We start from the raw sequence: 21216 nt of genomic DNA, 5'->3' as shown, positions 1-21216 counted from the left end.
CCTGTAAAATAAAACCTAACCTAAGTTACAATAACACCTAACGCTACAATATAATTAAATAAATTAACTAAATTAAATACAATTACCTAAATTAAATTAGCTAAAGTCCAAAAAAAAAACAACTAAATTACAGAAAATAATAAATAAATTACATATATTTAAACTAATTACACCTAATCTAATAGCCCTATTAAAATAAAAAAGCCCCCCCAAAATGAAAAAAAAAACCTAGCCTAAACTACCAATAGCCCTTAAAAGGGTCTTTTACGAGGCATTGCCCCAAGGTAATCAGCTCTTTTACCTGTAAAAAAAATACAAACAACCCCCCAACAGTAAAACCCACCACCATCGACTTACCAGGAGACGTCTTCATCCAAGCCGGGCCGAAGTCCTCAACGAAGCCGGGAGAAGTCTTCATCCAAGCCGGGCGAAGTGGTCCTCCAGACGGGCAGAAGTCTTCATCCAAGCCGGGCAGAAGTGGTCCTCCAGACGGGCAGTAGTCTTCATCCAGACGGCATCTTCTATCTTCATGCATCCGGCGTGGAGCGGGTCCATCTTCAAGACATCCGACGCTGAGTATTCTCTTCATCCAACGACTAAAGCTGAATGAAGGTACCTTTAAGTGATGTCATCCAAGATGGCGTCCCTTAGATTCCGATTGGCTGATAGAATTCTATCAGCCAATCGTAATTTAGGTAGAAAAAATCCTATTGGCTGATGCAATAGGATTGAAAATCTGTCTTTTTGCTATAAATATCACTTGTTAGAATATCTTTATTGATAGACACTAAATTGTCCAAAAAACTGACACTTTCAGTGTTGCTTTCCATAGTAAATTTAAAATGTTCAGTTGCGCTATTTATTTGAGATACATGTATGATTCAAATCAGCCAATAGGAAAGAAAGCTGCTTAAATCCTATTGGCTGTTCAAATCTACCAATAGGATTTAAGCAGCTCTCATTCCTATTAGCTGACTTAAATTTCTTTGCTATGGCATGGAGAGTTCATGACGTCATTCCAATTACTAGTGGGATATTCAACTCCTGGCCAGCAGGAGGAGGCAAAGAGCACCCCAGCAAAGCTGTTAAGTTTAATTTACCTTACCCATAATCCCCAGTGATTCTCTTTGCCTTTGTCAATGGAGGATGTGCGAAGTCAGTGTCTGAAGAATTTAATCCTTTTAATGGGTACTTTTCCCTGCATGCAAGGATTGGGGTCTAGCTGTGCCTATGTAAATCTCTTTAGTAAGAGTAGTGGTGGCTTTTAGCAGTTAGAAGGTGGCGAGGTAGTCTTTGCTTTACTTCTAACATTTATGCTACCCTTAAATAGAAAACCAGGGTTGGTTACTTTGTTTTTCCTTTTCTCTCCATGTCCCTGCCAGCGTTTGATTGAGGCTGACAGACTGTGAAGTGCTGTGTCTGCTCCAAAGCAGAAGACCCTGGAGGGTAAGTCCATTTATATCCTTATTTAAACCCTTTCATTGGCAGGTATAACTGTTATTGCCATCAGGGAAAGGGAGGACTTTGAAGGGTGACCATCTGGAACCTCTATTGCCCTCTTAGATGTGTCTGGAAACCTTAGTTATATCCTCAGTTGGGGATATCAGTTATTTAGAGCAGCTTGGATCTACCACATCTCCTTAAATAGGCTCTAGTTTACTTATTATTGGGTGCTTCCCTCTGACTCATTTACCCTCATAGTTTTGTTTACAGTTAAAAATGACACAGGGGATTGAGGCTTTTATTTATTTGTGTGGACCTTTATAATGGAGAATCTACACTCTAGCTCCTTAAGCTGGTATGTTCCTCATTTACAGCAGCGGCACCTTATAATGAAGAATCTACACTCTAGCTCCTTAAGCTGGTATGTTCCTCATTTACAGCAGCGGCACCTTATAATGAAGAATCTACACTCTAGCTCCTTAAGCTGGTATGTTCCTCATTTACAGCAGCGGCACCTTATAATGGAGAATCTACACTCTAGCTCCTTAAGCTGGTATGTTCCTCATTTACAGCAGCGGCACCTTATAATGAAGAATCTACACTCTAGCTCCTTAAGCTGGTATGTTCCTCATTTACAGCAGCGGCACCTTATAATGGAGAATCTACACTCTAGCTCCTTAAGCTGGTATGTTCCTCATTTACAGCAGCGGCACCTTATAATGAAGAATCTACACTCTAGCTCCTTAAGCTGGTATGTTCCTCATTTACAGCAGCGGCACCTTATAATGGAGAATCTACACTCTAGCTCCTTAAGCTGGTATGTTCCTCATTTACAGCAGCGGCACCTTATAATGAAGAATCTACACTCTAGCTCCTTAAGCTGGTATGTTCCTCATTTACAGCAGCGGCACCTTATAATGAAGAATCTACACTCTAGCTCCTTAAGCTGGTATGTTCCTCATTTACAGCAGCGGCACCTTATAATGGAGAATCTACACTCTAGCTCCTTAAGCTGGTATGTTCCTCATTTACAGCAGCGGCACCTTATAATGAAGAATCTACACTCTAGCTCCTTAAGCTGGTATGTTTCTCATTTACAGCAGCGGCACCTTATAATGGAGAATCTACACTCTAGCTCCTTAAGCTGGTATGTTCCTCATTTACAGCAGCGGCACCTTATAATGAAGAATCTACACTCTAGCTCCTTAAGCTGGTATGTTTCTCATTTACAGCAGCGGCATCTTATAATGGAGAATCTACACTCTAGCTCCTTAAGCTGGTATGTTCCTCATTTACAGCAGCGGCATCTTATAATGGAGAATCTACACTCTAGCTCCTTAAGCTGGTATGTTCCTCATTTACAGCAGTGGCACCTTATAATGGAGAATCTACACTCTAGCTCCTTAAGCTGGTATGTTCCTCATTTACAGCAGCGGCACCTCCAGCTTCAGTAGAGGAGGCTACCGCTGACTGTGTTATGCTTATATTTTTATAACATTGATGCGTGCCATTATCTGATGCAGCGATGGCTTCTCCAACTAGATGAGAGGAGACTACCGCCGGCCTTTTATAGAAAATATTCTCTGGCAGTGCTATTTTAGGCAATCGCAATAAGCGCCAATACACTGACTGAAAGGATTTCCCCATGAACCTGCAAGCCCCATATTACGCTCCAGACGCAGTTATGGCACTTGCATAATACGGCACTGGTTAATGCATGCTTCTTTATTAGTAAGATGCCAGATAGTGATGACCACACTTGAAAGGTTTCTCCCTTCATCTGTTATCAAGTTAATAATTTAAGGGGTCTCGCTGGTGCACTAAGCTTCAGGTGTTTAGCTTTTGTGTCAGCTCTCTTTTATTATATGCGGCTATGTACCTATATCCTCATATTAGAAGACCGCCATTGTGGGCAGATACTATGGCGCTGCTAGTCAGCTATGCAGTGGAGGAGCCGTGAGCGTTCGCTCTGCTGGATAGGAGACGTATGGTCTGTGTTTGTTTTCAGAGCCGTGAGCGTTGGGCTCTATACAGAATCATTTTGTTTCTTTTGTTCCAACCTCGTCTACATAGTAAGTGAGTTCCGCTTTGGCGGACATACATTTCTGTTTCTATTTCCCGTTTTGGGCAGTGAGGTTTGCGGTTTGAGTGCATTTTAGATGTCTTCATCATGTAATGTTAAGTACAATCTCTATGTGAGCCTCATTTAAACCTATTCAGCCTGGACCATCATAGAGGTTTATTCCCCTCCTAAGGTGTTTTATATCAGTATTTTATGTGTACTAATAATACTGCCTCTAGTATAGGAGGAATGAGTTTTTTATTATGGGAGTATTTATTATAATAAATCATATAGCCTACAATTATTTTTTCCATGATTTATTTTCTCATACTAAATACTGTGTTTTTACTAGTATTTGTCGCCATCGGGTGGCAATTTACTGCTAATGCATGCTCCTTTATTATAATTAAAGGGACAGTCAAGTCAAAATTAAACTTCATGATTCAGATAGAGCTGCAATTTTAAACAGCTTTCCAATTTACTTCCATTAACAAAATGTGCACAGTCTTTTTATATTTACACTTTTTGAGTCACCAACTCCTACTGAGCATGTGCAAGAATTCACAGCATATATGTATATGCATTTGTGATTGGCTGATGGCTGTCACATGATACAGGGGGAGTGGAAATAGACATAACTTTTTATTTAACAAAAATCTACTACTCATTTGAAGTTCAGACTAAGTGCTATTGCATTGTCTTTTTATCATGCATTTGTTAATTATGCAAATCTGCAATGTTGACTGGTCCTACATTACATTTCCCTCTCTTTCTGTGGATAAATCTTGAGGGTCTCTCATATGATTAATCTCTTTCTCTGTTCTATTTAGCAGGGATTTATATATTTATACCCACCTACTGGTGATTACAAATGTCTACAGTTTGTACATTGTAACTGTATGTTTGTTCATGGTTGATCCCTTTCCTTTTTAAGTATAGGTATATACTGGGCATTGTTATCAATATGATGCCCAATTAGCCAGTCTCACATTCCTGTATGTTTTAGGGATTATTTCCATCTTCATGGTTTATCCCTATCTTACTACAGTACGGTTTAATTAGACTATGTTTTAAACATTGGGTCTACTTATATTATCCTTCTTTTCTACAGTAGAAAATGATTGTTATGTTATAAGCACTATATCTGCTTATCTTATCTTGTGTCTGCTGTGCATATTTAAGACATAAGTAGGGAAATATTATTATTTACATGATTTATTTTCCTCCTACCATGGAAATATCTTCTGGATATTGTTATAAGTCTTTTTTCATCTTATCTTTCCTGTTGAACAATACATATTATATATTTATATATGTCTTAGGGATTATCCATGTTTGTGGGGTTTTTTTGCGGTAGATAAATATATATGGTGGATTGTTATTAATCTAACCACTTGTGATTCAGTGGGTAAGTCTCCAATCTACCAGCTTTAAACCTGTTTTAACCCTAGCTATTCTTAAATATGTGTATTCAGCAATGCTATGGCATTTAGGAGAAGTCTGCGTAAATCAGGCTATAGTATATAAGTGAGTCATTATGACTATCTCATTTATAATATGTGTTTAGGGATTTTTAAAATGTATTATATTTATCTCTATCCTGGTTTATTATGTTTCAGTATAGGTATATACTGTTATTTTTATAAGCATCATAATTGCTTAATTTGCTCGATACATTTTAAATGTATGCTCTAGGGATTCTTAACCATTTTTTGTCCCTTTCCTACCTGGATTATCTTATATATTCTTCTGTTCTCTTTTTAATCGTGCCATTCTCTGTTTTGTCTTTTGGACAAACACTTCCAATTTGTAGCACTAATTTTTGGACTTAGCCTCTACTCCTCGAATCTTACGGGGGTTCGATGTGGCTCTTCTGGCACTAGCTAGATGTTAAGGAATCATGGTGACATCTGTCTTGGACTATATCTTGCTTCAGGTGCCTTCTTTTAGTTTTGTAAGATGTTATTGTCTATTCTACATACCCATGGGTCGAAAGTGAATCTGGAGAAGAGTTCCCTGGTGACAGACTCCAGGTTGTGTTCCTTAGGAACGATTATAGATTCTCTGTCTATGAAGATTTTGCTGACAAGGGTCAGAAAAAACAAACTTCTGACTTCCTTCCTGTCACTTTAGTCATCAACCTGTCCATCTGTGGCTCAGTGTTTTGAATTAATTGGTCTGATAGTTGCTTCCATTGACATCATTTTGTTTGCTCAGTTCCATCTGAGACCCCTACAGTTATGCATGCTCAGACAATGGAACAGAGACCACTCGGACCTATCAGAGAGGATAGCTCTGGTTCCCCTAACAAGAGTCTCTCTATCTTGGTGGATTTCACAGGACCATTTGTCTCAGGGTATATGCTTCCTAAGACCATCCTGGGTGATTGTAAACATGGACGCCAGCCTTTCAGGCTGGGGAGCAGTTTGGGGTTCTTTAATGGCTAAGGGTCTTTGGACTCAAGAGGAGTCTTTTATTCCCATAAACATCTTGGATTTTAGAGAGCAATTTATAATGCATTATCAGCCTGGCCTCAACTAGCTTTAGTAAGTTTTATCAGATTTCAATCGGAAAAAATCTCCTCAGTGGCTTACATCAATTACCAGGGAGGAACTCTGAGTTCCTTAGCAATCAAGGAGGTGACTCGCATTCTACAGTGGCCGGAATCTCTGCCTTCCGCATCCCATGGGTGGACAACTAGGAGGTGGTTTTTCTGAACACTTTTCATTCTCTCCACCTAGAGGTTTTCAAATGATATATGTCAGGTGGGGGGTTCTAGAGATGGATCTGATGGCATCACGTCATAATGCCAAGTACGGTTCAAGATCAAGAGAGCCACAGACCGCTCTGATTGATGCTCTAGCTGTGCCTTGGAACTTCAGTCTGGTGTACCTGTTCCCCCCGTTTGCTCTCCTTCCTCAAATCATTGCTTGTATCAAGCAGGAGAGGGAATCTGTAATTCTAATAGCTCCTGCATGGCCTTGCAGGATCTGGTTCACGGATCTGGTGAAGATGTCTTCTCTTCCACCTTGGGGGTAACCTCTGAGGAAGTACCTTCTACTTCAGGGTCCATTCATCCATTCAATCCTGGATTCTCTGAAGCAGACTGCTTGGAGATTGAACACCTAGTTCTGTCTAGAAATAGTTTTTCTGAAGCGGTCATTGATACTATGCTTCAGGCTCGTAAACCTGTTACTAGCAGGATTTTCAATAAGGTATGGCATAAATATCTTTTTTGGTGCGAATCTAAGGGTTTCTCCTGGAGCCGGTTGAGGATTCCCTGCATTTTATCTTTTCTTCAGAATGGCCTGGAGAAATGTTTGTCAGTCAGTACCCTGAAGGGTCAGATTTCTGCACTGTCTATTCTTTTGCACAAACGTCTGGCAGATTTTCCAGATGTCCAAGCTCTTGTTCAGGCCCTGGTTAGAATGTGTTTACACATGTTGCTCCTCCTTGGAGTCTCAACCTAGTTCATAAAGTTTTGCAGAAGGCTCCGTTTGAGCTGATGCATGTTTTCGATATAAAATTGTTATCTTGGAAGGTTTTGTTTCTTCTTGCTATTTCTTCCGCTCGCAGAGTTTCTGAGCTTTCAGCTCTGCAGTGTGATTCCCTGTACCTTATTTTTCATGCAGATAAAGCGGTCCTTCGTACTAAATTGGGTTTCCTCCGTAAGGGGGTATTGGATCGAAACATTAATCAGGAAATTGTTGTTCCTTCTTTTTGTCCTAATCCCTCTTCTCATAAGGAACGTCTTTTGCATAACTTGGATTCTGTGCATGCTCTAAAAATTTTCTACAAGCTACTAAAGATTTTAGGCAATCTTCTGTCCTGTTTGTTGTTTTCTCTGGAAAGTGTAAGGGTCAGAAGGCCACTTGTACTACCCTTTCCCTCTGGTTAAGAAAATATGATCCATTTTGCTTATGAGACTGCTGGACAGCAGCCTCCTTAGAGAATTACGGCTATTTCCACTAGGGCTGTCTCCTCATCTTGAGCTTTCAAAATGAAGCTTCTGTGGAACAGATTTGAAAGGCGGCAACATGGTCCTCTTTGCATATTTTTTCCAAATTCTACAAATTTGATACTTTTGCCTCGGCTGAGGCCTCTTTTGGGAGAAAAACTATTGAAGTGGTGTTGCCTTCTGTTTAGGTCCTCCTGCCTTGTTCTCCCTCCCTGTTCATTCCGTGTACTCTAGCTTGGGTATTGGTTCCCACTAGTAATTGGAATGACATAGGAAAAAAAACAAAATGTATGCTTACCTGATACATTTCTTTCTTTCTGGGCATGGAGAGTCCATGTCCCTGCCCTCTTTTTAAATAAAAATTTGGCATGTTTTTTTTTTTAAATAAACCTCAGACACCACTATTCCCTTCTTTTATTTTTCCATTTTCATTTGGCTGAATGACTGGGGATTATGGGTAAGGGAAGTTACACTAAACAACTTTGCTGGGGTGCTCTTTGCCTCCTCCTGCTGGCCAGGAGTTGAATATCCCTAGTAATTGGAATGATGCCGTGGGCTCTCCATGCCTGGAAAGAAGGAAATTTATCAGGTAAGCATAAATTTAGTTTTTGCAGCCAATAGGAATGCAACGGTACCCCAATATAAAAGTGGTACCTTGCATTGAATCCTCAGTGTGCGGCAGACGATTGCATGAAGAGGACCTTCACGTCGGTAAGATGGACCTCCACCTCCGCATATCGACTGCTCTACCTCCGCAGGGATGAAGATGGAGTCGTCTGGATGAAGATGCTTCACCGCTGGGATGAAGATCTATCGCCGGATTTCAGCAACTGTAAGTACTGATTTTGGGGTTAGTGTTAGGTATTTTTTTGGGGGGTGTGTGTTTTTTTTTTAGGGCATTAAAAGAGCTGAATGCCCTTTTAAGGGCAATGCCCATACAAATGGCCTTTTCAGGGCAATGGGTAGATTAGGTTTCTTTTAGTTAGGTTTTTTTTATTTTGTGGGTTTGGGGGTGGGGGTTTGTAATCTTAGGGGGTGTTTGTTTTTATTTGTTTGCAAAAGAGCTGTTAACTTTAGGGCAATGCCCTACAAAAGGCCCTTTTTTGCAATGGTATTTTTTTATTTTTTTGTTATTTTAGTGTTAATTTTTTAGTAATCTTAGGTTTTGTATTTTTAGTAATGTTAGGTTTTAGTGTAAGGCAGCTTAGGTTTTATTTTTATTTCACAGGTAAGTTTGTATTTATTTTAACTAGGTAGTTAGTAAATAGTTATATTGTAGCTAGCTTTGGTTTTATTTTTAATTCACAGGTAAGTTTGTATTTATTTTTAAATAGGTAGTTAATAATTGTAAATGGAATTTAGGTCTATATTAATTATTTTAAAGTTAGGGGGTGTTAGGTTTAGGGGTTAATAGTTTCATTTTGGTTGTTGCAATGTGGGGGCCAGCAGTTTAGAGGTTAATAGGTTTAGTTAGTGTTGGTGATGTTTGGGAATGGTGGTTTAGGGGTTAATAGCTTTATTTAGTGTTTCAGTTAGTGTCGGCAATGTCGGGGAACTGCGGTTTAAGGGTAAATAGGTTTAGTTAGTGTTGGCGAAGTTTGGGAACTGCAGTTTAGGGGTTAATAGCTTTATTTAGTGATTTAGTTGGTGTTGGGGAACGGTAGTTTAGTGGTTAATAGCTTTATTTAGTGATTTAGGGCTCGATTTATCAAGCCCCTACGGCTGCAAGTTCTCACAAGAACTTGCTCGCCGTAATTTATCAAGCAACAGTCACCAGAACGCTGCTTCCCTAAGCTCTTCGCCACCTCTAAGGTGGCGAAATTCAATCTCTGCGGTCAAGTTCGACCGAGGAGATTGTTAGCTCCTGCCCGCGCGTGATTGGCTGTGCGTGGCCAGGGGGCGGGATTGCACGCGACTGCAAAATTGCGCTCGTGTGCAATGTTGATTACCTGCTGGTAATTTCGCCCCGCCACAGGCGAGCTGAGGCGCACATGATTGGCTGTGCGCGGGCAGCAGGCGGGATTGCATGCGACTGCAAAATTGCGCTCGTGTGCAATGTTGATTACCTGCTGGTAATTTCGCCCCGCCACAGGCGAGCTGAGGCGAGCGTGATTGGCTGTGCACGGGCAGGGGGCGGGATTGCCCGCGACAGCAAAATTGCGCTCGTGTGCAATGTTGATTACCTGCTGGTAATTTCGCCCCGCCACAGGCGAGCTGAGGCGCGCGTGATTGGCTGTGCACGGGCAGGGGGCGGGATTGCACGCGACTGCAAAATTGCGCTCGCGTGAAATGTTGATTACCTGCTGGTAATTTTGCCCCGCCACAGGCGAGCTGAGGCATACAGGGGCACATATACGTGCCCCTGTACGCCTCAGCTTTGATAAATCTAGCCCTTAGTGGTTTAGATTAAAACAATGAAAAATTCTGAATATGAATAAAGAATAGATCTGAAAATTCAGAAACTGATTTATTAATTTTCGGAATTTTTCGGGATTTTAGTTATGGTGCCGATTTGGAAATTCGGATGCATTCGAATCTCCAAATAGGCCAAAAATGAAACGCACATGTCTAATATATGTATGTGTGTGTATATATACATGTATATATGTATGTGTGTGTGTGTTTATATGTATGTGTGTGTATATCTGTATCTATGTGTGTGTTTATATGTATGTGTGTGTTTATATGTATGTGTGTGTATATCTGTATCTATGTGTGTGATATGTATGTGTGTGTATATCTGTATCTATGTGTGTGTTTATATGTATGTGTGTGTATATCTGTATCTATATGTGTGTTTATATGTATGTGTGTGTATATCTGTATCTATGTGTGTGATATGTATGTGTGTGTATATCTGTATCTATGTGTGTGTTTATATGTATGTGTGTGTATATCTGTATCTATGTGTGTTTATATGTATGTGTGTGTATATCTGTATCTATGTGTGTGATGTGTATGTGTGTGTATATCTGTATCTATGTGTGTGATATGTATGTGTGTGTATATCTGTATCTATGTGTGTGTGTTTATATGTATATGTGTGTGTATATCTGTATCTATGTGTGTGTTTATATGTATGTGTGTGTATATCTGTATCTATGTGTGTGTTTATATGTATGTGTGTGTATATCTGTATCTATGTGTGTGTTTATATGTATGTGTGTGTATATCTGTATCTATGTGTGTGTTTATATGTATGTGTGTGTATATCTGTATCTATGTGTGTGTGATATGTATGTGTGTGTATATCTGTATCTATGTGTGTGTTTATATCTATGTGTGTGTATATCTGTATCTATGTGTGTGTTTATATGTATGTGTGTATATCTGTATCTATGTGTGTTTATATGTATGTGTGTGTATATCTGTATCTATGTGTGTGATATGTATGTGTGTGTTTATATGTATGTGTGTGTATATCTGTATCTATGTGTGTGATATGTATGTGTGTGTATATCTGTATCTATGTGTGTGATATGTATCTGTGTGTATATCTGTATCTATGTGTGTGTTTATATGTATGTGTGTGTATATCTGTATCTATGTGTGTGTTTATATGTATGTGTGTGTATATCTGTATCTATGTGTGTGTGATATGTATGTGTGTATATATCTGTATCTATGTGTGTGTTTATATGTATGTGTGTGTATATCTGTATCTATGTGTGTGTTTATATCTATGTGTGTGTATATCTGTATCTATGTGTGTGTTTATATGTATGTGTGTGTATATCTGTATCTATGTGTGTGTTTATATGTATGTGTGTGTATATCTGTATCTATGTGTGTGTTTATATGTATGTGTGTGTATATCTGTATCTATGTGTGTGTTTATATGTATGTGTGTGTATATCTGTATCTATGTGTGTGTTTATATGTATGTGTGTGTATATCTGTATCTATGTGTGTGTTTATATGTATGTGTGTGTATATCTGTATGTGTGTGTATATCTGTATCTATGTGTGTGTTTATATGTATGTGTGTGTATATCTGTATCTATGTGTGTGTTTATATGTATGTGTGTGTATATCTGTATCTATGTGTGTGTTTATATGTATGTGTGTGTATATCTGTATCTATGTGTGTGTTTATATGTATGTGTGTGTATATCTGTATCTATGTGTGTGTTTATATGTATGTGTGTGTATATCTGTATCTATGTGTGTGTTTATATGTATGTGTGTGTATATCTGTATGTGTGTGTATATCTGTATCTATGTGTGTGTTTATATGTATGTGTGTGTATATCTGTATCTATGTGTGTGTTTATATCTATGTGTGTGTATATCTGTATCTATGTGTGTGTTTATATGTATGTGTGTGTATATCTGTATCTATGTGTGTGTTTATATGTATGTGTGTGTATATCTGTATCTATGTGTGTGTTTATATGTATGTGTGTGTATATCTGTATCTATGTGTGTGTTTATATGTATGTGTGTGTATATCTGTATCTATGTGTGTGTTTATATGTATGTGTGTGTATATCTGTATCTATGTGTGTGTTTATATGTATGTGTGTGTATATCTGTATGTGTGTGTATATCTGTATCTATGTGTGTGTTTATATGTATGTGTGTGTATATCTGTATCTATGTGTGTGTTTATATGTATGTGTGTGTATATCTGTATCTATGTGTGTGTTTATATGTATGTGTGTGTATATCTGTATCTATGTGTGTGTTTATATGTATGTGTGTGTATATCTGTATCTATGTGTGTGTTTATATGTATGTGTGTGTATATCTGTATCTATGTGTGTGTTTATATCTATGTGTGTGTATATCTGTATCTATGTGTGTGTTTATATGTATGTGTGTGTATATCTGTATCTATGTGTGTGTTTATATGTATGTGTGTGTATATCTGTATCTATGCGTGTGTTTATATGTATGTGTGTGTATATCTGTATCTATGTGTGTGATATGTATGTGTGTGTATATCTGTATCTATGTGTGTGTTTATATGTATGTGTGTGTATATCTGTATCTATGTGTGTGTTTATATGTATGTGTGTGTATATCTGTATCTATGTGTGTGTTTATATGTATGTGTGTGTATATCTGTATCTATGTGTGTGTTAATATGTATGTGTGTGTATATCTGTATCTATGTGTGTGTTTATATGTATGTGTGTGTATATCTGTATCTATGTGTGTGTTTATATGTATGTGTGTGTATATCTGTATCTATGTGTGTGTTTATATGTATGTGTGTGTATATCTGTATCTATGTGTGTGATATGTATGTGTGTGTATATCTGTATCTATGTGTGTGTTTATATGTATGTGTGTGTATATCTGTATCTATGTGTGTGTTTATATGTATGTGTGTGTATATCTGTATCTATGTGTGTGTTTATATGTATGTGTGTGTATATCTGTATCTATGTGTGTGTTTATATGTATGTGTGTGTATATCTGTATCTATGTGTGTGTTTATATGTATGTGTGTGTATATCTGTATCTATGTGTGTGTTTATATCTATGTGTGTGCATATCTGTATCTATGTGTGTGTTTATATGTATGTGTGTGTATATCTGTATCTATGTGTGTGATATGTATGTGTGTGTATATCTGTATCTATGTGTGTGTTTATATGTATGTGTGTGTATATCTGTATCTATATGTGTGTTTATATGTATGTGTGTGTATATCTGTATCTATGTGTGTGATATGTATGTGTGTGTATATCTGTATCTATGTGTGTGATATGTATGTGTGTGTATATCTGTATCTATGTGTGTGTTTATATGTATGTGTGTGTATATCTGTATCTATGTGTGTGTTTATATCTATGTGTGTGTATATCTGTATCTATGTGTGTGTTTATATGTATGTGTGTGTATATCTGTATCTATGTGTGTGATATGTATGTGTGTGTATATCTGTATCTATGTGTGTGTTTATATGTATGTGTGTGTATATCTGTATCTATGTGTGTGTTTATATGTATGTGTGTGTATATCTGTATCTATGTGTGTGTTTATATGTATGTGTGTGTATATCTGTATCTATGTGTGTGATATGTATGTGTGTGTATATCTGTATCTATGTGTGTGTTTATATGTATGTGTGTGTATATCTGTATCTATGTGTGTGATATGTATGTGTGTGTATATCTGTATCTATGTGTGTGATATGTATGTGTGTGTATATCTGTATCTATGTGTGTATTTATATGTATGTGTGTGCATATATATTTTTCATGTATGTATGTGTGGGCGTGTTTTTATGTGCAAGTATGTGTATCTAAGGTTCATATTTCTGTATTGAATTTCTACACCATTTATATCAGCGTTTTGTTTTTGGGACAGGTTAATTTTCCGTCCCCCTTTTTGTCTTCTGGAAAAAAACAATACTTTTGTTTGCTGCTATTTTCTTTTTTATTCCCTTTTATTTGTATTTTCTTTCATTTTGCAGGTGTGCTTTCATGATGTTAAGCAGGTTCTCATTTATCTTATGTACATTAAACATCTATTTCATTATCAGATGGTTCAATATGAACAGCTAGATGTGAAGCAGGAGTGTTGCAGAGGAATTCCCTACATCACAGCACAGAGCAATTGCACGGTTCTGATAGCTAAGACAAGCATAATGAAGCAATTTGCTAGCTCCTCTAAAACCAATAGACACCTGACAGAACGTGTGATAAAAAGCATACATTGTCCTTATTTCATTCCAATTTGCTCTTTGTGTAATCACTGGAACAGCTTTACTTTACTTGGTAGTTTGTTACGAGAGTGAAAAGGGTATCTGATACAAAAGCAAATATTTTATAACAATGTTCACTTAAGTTGAGGTTAAATAATGGCAAAAAATTAAAAGCAAAGATCAAAGTGATTTTTTTTTTCTCTATTATGGTTTAGAAGTTTATTATTTAGTAACTCTTCTTTTGTCACTATGTGTTTATTACCACTTGGTGTAAGCTGCGCACCCACCTCACTAAGCAACCGTCAGTCTCTTGCACATCACCTGGTGTAAGCTTCGCACCCACCTCACTAAGCAATCGTCAGCCTCCTGCACATCACCTGGTGTAAGCTGCGCACCCACCTCACTAAGCAATCGTCAGCTTCCTGCACATCACCTGGTGTAAGCTGCGCACCCACCTCACTAAGCAATCGTCAGTCTCTTGCACATCACCTGGTGTAAGCTGCGCACCCACCTCACTAAGCAATCGTCAGTCTCTTGCACATCACCTGGTGTAAGCTGCGCACCCACCTCACTAAGCAATCGTCAGTCTCTTGCACATCACCTGGTGTAAGCTGCGCACCCACCTCACTAAGCAATCATCAGTCTCTTGCACATCACCTGGTGTAAGCTGCGCAGCTACCTCACTAAGCAATCGTCAGTCTCTTGCACATCACCTGGTGTAAGCTGCGGCACCCACCTCACTAAGCAACCGTCAGTCTCTTGCACATCACCTGGTGTAAGCTGCGCACCCACCTCACTAAGCAATCGTCAGTCTCTTGCACATCACCTGGTGTAAGCTGCGCACCCACCTCACTAAGCAATCGTAAGTCTCTTGCACATCACCTGGTGTAAGCTGCGCACCCACCTCACTAAGCAATCGTCAGTCTCTTGCACATCACCTGGTGTAAGCTGCGCACCCACCTCACTAAGCAATCGTCAGTCTCTTGCACATCACCTGGTGTAAGCTGCGCACCCACCTCACTAAGCAATCGTCAGTCTCTTGCACATCACCTGGTGTAAGCTGCGCACCCACCTCACTAAGCAATCATCAGTCTCTTGCACATCACCTGGTGTAAGCTGCGCAGCTACCTCACTAAGCAATCGTCAGTCTCTTGCACATCACCTGGTGTAAGCTGCGGCACCCACCTCACTAAGCAACCGTCAGTCTCTTGCACATCACCTGGTGTAAGCTGCGCACCCACCTCACTAAGCAATCGTCAGTCTCTTGCACATCACCTGGTGTAAGCTGCGCACCCACCTCACTAAGCAATCGTCAGTCTCTTGCACATCACCTGGTGTAAGCTGCGCACCCACCTCACTAAGCAATCGTCAGTCTCTTGCACATTACCTGGTGTAAGCTGCGCACCCACCTCACTAAGCAATCGTCAGTCTCTTGAACATCACATGGTGTAAGCTGCGCACCCACCTCACTAAGCAATCATCAGTCTCTTGCACATCACCTGGTGTAAGCTGCGGCACCCATCTCACTAAACAATCATCAGTCTCTTGCACATCACCTGGTGTAAGCTGCGGCACCCATCTCACTAAGTAAACAGCAGCCTCCTGCGCATCACCTGGTGTAAGCTGCGCACCTACCTCACTAAGCAACCGTCAGCTTCCTGCACATCACCTGGTGTAAGCTGCGGCACCCACCTCACTAAGCAACCGTCAGCTTCCTGCGCATCACCTGGTGTAAGCTGCGCACCCACCTCACTAAGCAAACAGCAGCCTCCTGCGCATCACCTGGTGTAAGCTGAGCACCCACCTCACTAAGCAACTGTCAGCTTCCTGCGCATCACCTGGTGTAAGCTGCGCACCCACCTCACTAAGCAAACAGCAGCCTCCTGCGCATCACCTGGTGTAAGCTGAGCACCCACCTCACTAAGCAACTGTCAGCTTCCTGCGCATCACATGGTGTAAGCTGCACACCCACCTCACTAAGCAACCGTCAGTCTCTTGCACATCACCTGGTGTAAGCTGCGCACCCACCTCACTAAGCAACCGTCAGCTTCCTGCACATCACCTGGTGTAAGCTGCGGCACCCACCTCACTAAGCAACCGTCAGCTTCCTGTGCATCACCTGGTGTAAGCTGCGCACCCACCTCACTAAGCAACCGTCAGCTTCCTGCACATCACCTGGTGTAAGCTGCGGCACCCACCTCACTAAGCAACCGTCAGCTTCCTGCGCATCACCTGGTGTAAGCTGCACACCCACCTCACTAAGCAACCGTCAGCTTCCTGCGCATCACCTGGTGTAAGCTGCACACCCACCTCACTAAGCAACCGTCAGCTTCCTGCGCATCACCTGGTGTAAGCTGCACACCCACCTCACTAAGCAATCGTCAGTCTCTTGCACATCACCTGGTGTAAGCTGCGCACCCACCTCACTAAGCAACCGTCAGCTTCCTGCGCATCACCTGGTGTAAGCTGCGGCACCCACCTCACTAAACAACCGTCAGTCTCTTGCACATCACCTGGTATAAGCTGCGCACCCACCTCACTAAACAACCATCAGCCTCCTGCGCATCACCTGGTGTAAGCTGCGCACCCACCTCACTAAGCAACCGTCAGTCTCTTGCACATCACCTGGTGTAAGCTGCGCACCCACCTCACTAAACAACCGTCAGACTCCTGCGCATCACCTGGTGTAAGCTGCGCACCCACCTCACTAAGCAATCGTCAGCCTCCTGCGCATCACCTGGTTTAAGCTGCGCACCCACCTCACTAAGCAATCGTCAGCCTCCTGCGCATCACCTGGTGTAAGCTGCGGCACCCACCTCACTAAACAACCGTCAGCTTCCTGCACATCACCTGGTGTAAGCTGCGGCACCCACCTCACTAAACAACCGTCAGCTTCCTGCGCATCACCTGGTGTAAGCTGCGGCACCCACCTCACTAAGCAATCGTCAGTCTCTTGCACATCACCTGGTGTAAGCTGCGCACCCACCTCACTAAGCAATTGTCAGCTTCCTGCACATCACCTGGTGTAAGCTGCGGCACCCACCTCACTAAGCAACCGACAGCTTCCTGCGCATCACGTGGTTTAAGCTGCGCACCCACCTCACTAAGCAAATGTCAGCCTCCTGCACATCACCTGGTGTAAGCTGCGGCACCCACCTCACTAAGCAACCGTCAGCTTCCTGCGCATCACCTGGTGTAAGCTGCGGCACCCACCTCACTAAACAACCATCAGTCTCTTGCACATCACCTGGTGTAAGCTGCGCACCCACCTCACTAAGCAAATGTCAGCCTCCTGCGCATCACCTGGTGTAAGCTGCGCACCCACCTCACTAAGCAAATGTCAGCCTCCTGCGCATCACCTGGTGTAAGCTGCGCACCCACCTCACTAAGCAAATGTAAGCCTCCTGTGCATCACCTGGTGTAAGCTGCGCACCCACCTCACTAAGCAACCGTCAGACTCCTGCGCATCACCTGGTGTAAGCTGCGCACCCACCTCACTAAGCAATCGTCAGCCTCCTGCGCATCACCTGGTGTAAGCTGCGGCACCCACCTCACTAAGCAATCGTCAGCCTCCTGCGCATCACCTGGTGTAAGCTGCGGCACCCACCTCACTAAACAACCGTCAGCTTCCTGCGCATCACCTGGTGTAAGCTGCGGCACCCATCTCACTAAGCAACCGTCAGTCTCTTGCACATCACCTGGTGTAAGCTGCACACCCACCTCACTAAGCAATCGTCAGTCTCTTGCACATCACCTGGTGTAAGCTGCGGCACCCACCTCACTAAGCAACCGTCAGCTTCCTGCACATCACCTGGTGTAAGCTGCGCACCCACCTCACTAAGCAACCGACAGCTTCCTGCGCATCACCTGGTTTAAGCTGCGCACCCACCTCACTAAGCAACCGTCAGCTTCCTGCGCATCACCTGGTGTAAGCTGCGCACCCACCTCACTAAACAACCGTCAGTCTCTTGCACATCACCTGGTGTAAGCTGCGCACCCACCTCACTAAGCAACCGTCAGCCTCCTGTGCATCACCTGGTGTAAGCTGCGCACCCACCTCACTAAGCAAACGTCAGACTCCTGCGCATCACCTGGTGTAAGCTGCGCACCCACCTCACTAAACAACCGTCAGTCTCTTGCACATCACCTGGTGTAAGCTGCGCACCCACCTCACTAAGCAAACGTCAGCCTCCTGTGCATCACCTGGTGTAAGCTGCGCACCCACCTCACTAAGCAAACGTCAGACTCCTGCGCATCACCTGGTGTAAGCTGCGCACCCACCTCACTAAGCAATCATCAGCCTCCTGCGCATCACCTGGTGTAAGCTGCGGCACCCACCTCACTAAGCAATCGTCAGCCTCCTGCGCATCACCTGGTGTAAGCTGCGGCACCCACCTCACTAAACAACCGTCAGCTTCCTGCGCATCACCTGGTGTAAGCTGCGGCACCCATCTCACTAAGCAACCGTCAGTCTCTTGCACATCACCTGGTGTAAGCTGCACACCCACCTCACTAAGCAATCGTCAGTCTCTTGCACATCACCTGGTGTAAGCTGCGGGACCCACCTCACTAAGCAACCGTCAGCTTCCTGCACATCACCTGGTGTAAGCTGCGCACCCACCTCACTAAGCAACCGACAGCTTCCTGCGCATCACCTGGTTTAAGCTGCGCACCCACCTCACTAAGCAACCGTCAGCTTCCTGCGCATCACCTGGTGTAAGCTGCGCACCCACCTCACTAAACAACCGTCAGTCTCTTGCACATCACCTGGTGTAAGCTGCGCACCCACCTCACTAAGCAACTGTAAGCCTCCTGTGCATCACCTGGTGTAAGCTGCGCACCCACCTCACTAAGCAACCGTCAGCCTCCTGTGCATCACCTGGTGTAAGCTGCGCACCCACCTCACTAAGCAAACGTCAGACTCCTGCGCATCACCTGGTGTAAGCTGCGCACCCACCTCACTAAGCAATCATCAGCCTCCTGCGCATCACCTGGTGTAAGCTGCGGCACCCACCTCACTAAGCAATCGTCAGCCTCCTGCGCATCACCTGGTGTAAGCTGCGGCACCCACCTCACTAAACAACCGTCAGCTTCCTGCGCATCACCTGGTGTAAGCTGCGGCACCCATCTCACTAAGCAACCGTCAGTCTCTTGCACATCACCTGGTGTAAGCTGCACACCCACCTCACTAAGCAATCGTCAGTCTCTTGCACATCACCTGGTGTAAGCTGCGGGACCCACCTCACTAAGCAACCGTCAGCTTCCTGCACATCACCTGGTGTAAGCTGCGCACCCACCTCACTAAGCAACCGACAGCTTCCTGCGCATCACCTGGTTTAAGCTGCGCACCCACCTCACTAAGCAACCGTCAGCTTCCTGCGCATCACCTGGTGTAAGCTGCGCACCCACCTCACTAAACAACCGTCAGTCTCTTGCACATCACCTGGTGTAAGCTGCGCACCCACCTCACTAAGCAACTGTAAGCCTCCTGTGCATCACCTGGTGTAAGCTGCGCACCCACCTCACTAAGCAACCGTCAGCCTCCTGCGCATCACCTGGTGTAAGCTGCACACCCACCTCACTAAGCAACCGTCAGCCTCCTGTGCATCACCTGGTGTAAGCTGCGCACCCACCTCACTAAGCAACCGTCAGCCTCCTGCACATCACCTGGTGTAAGCTGAGCACCCATCTCACTAAGCAACCGTCAGCTTCCTGCGCATCACCTGGTGTAAGCTGCACACCCACCTCACTAAGCAACCGTCAGCCTCCTGTGCATCACCTGGTGTAAGCTGCGGCACCCATCTCACTAAGCAACCGTCAGCTTCCTGCGCATCACCTGGTGTAAGCTGCACACCCACCTCACTAAGCAACCATCAGTCTCTTGCACATCACCTGGTGTAAGCTGTGCACCCACCTCACTAAGCAATCGTCAGCCTCCTGCACATCACCTGGTGTAAGCTGCACACCCACCTCACTAAGCAACCGTCAGTCTCTTGCACATCACCTGGTGTAAGCTGCGGCACCCATCTCACTAAACAACCGTCAGCTTCCTGCACATCACCTGGTGTAAGCTGCGGCACCCACCTCACTAAGCAATCGTCAGTCTCTTGCACATCACCTGGTGTAAGCTGCGGCACCCATCTCACTAAGCAATCGTCAGTCTCTTGCACATCACCTGGTGTAAGCTGCACACCCACCTCACTAAGCAACCGTCAGCTTCCTGTGCATCACCTGGTGTAAGCTGCGCACCCACCTCACTAAGCAATCGTCAGCTTCCTGCGCATCACCTGGTGTAAGCTGCACACCCACCTCACTAAGCAACCGTCAGCTTCCTGCACATCACCTGGTGTAAGCTGCGCACCCACCTCACTAAGCAATCGTCAGTCTCTTGCACATCACCTGGTGTAAGCTGCGCACCCACCTCACTAAGCAATCGTCAGTCTCTTGCACATCACCTGGTGTAAGCTGCGCACCCACCTCACTAAGCAATCGTCAGCCTCCTGCACATCACCTGGTGTAAGCTGCACACCCACCTCACTAAGCAACCGACAGCTTCCTGCGCATCACCTGGTGTAAGCTGCGCACCCACCTCACTAAGCAACCGACAGCTTCCTGCGCATCACCTGGTTTAAGCTGCGCACCCACCTCACTAAGCAACCGTCAGCTTCCTGCGCATCACCTGGTGTAAGCTGCGCACCCACCTCACTAAACAACCGTCAGTCTCTTGCACATCACCTGGTGTAAGCTGCGCACCCACCTCACTAAGCAACTGTAAGCCTCCTGTGCATCACCTGGTGTAAGCTGCGCACCCACCTCACTAAGCAACCGTCAGCCTCCTGCGCATCACCTGGTGTAAGCTGCACACCCACCTCACTAAGCAACCGTCAGCCTCCTGTGCATCACCTGGTGTAAGCTGCGCACCCACCTCACTAAGCAACCGTCAGCCTCCTGCACATCACCTGGTGTAAGCTGAGCACCCATCTCACTAAGCAACCATCAGCTTCCTGCGCATCACCTGGTGTAAGCTGCACACCCACCTCACTAAGCAACCGTCAGCCTCCTGTGCATCACCTGCTGTAAGCTGCGGCACCCATC

The sequence above is a fragment of the Bombina bombina genome, chromosome 4, assembly GCF_027579735.1.
Source record: "Bombina bombina isolate aBomBom1 chromosome 4, aBomBom1.pri, whole genome shotgun sequence".
Lineage (NCBI taxonomy): Eukaryota > Metazoa > Chordata > Amphibia > Anura > Bombinatoridae > Bombina > Bombina bombina.
Note: the sequence above shows the minus strand (reverse complement) of the source record.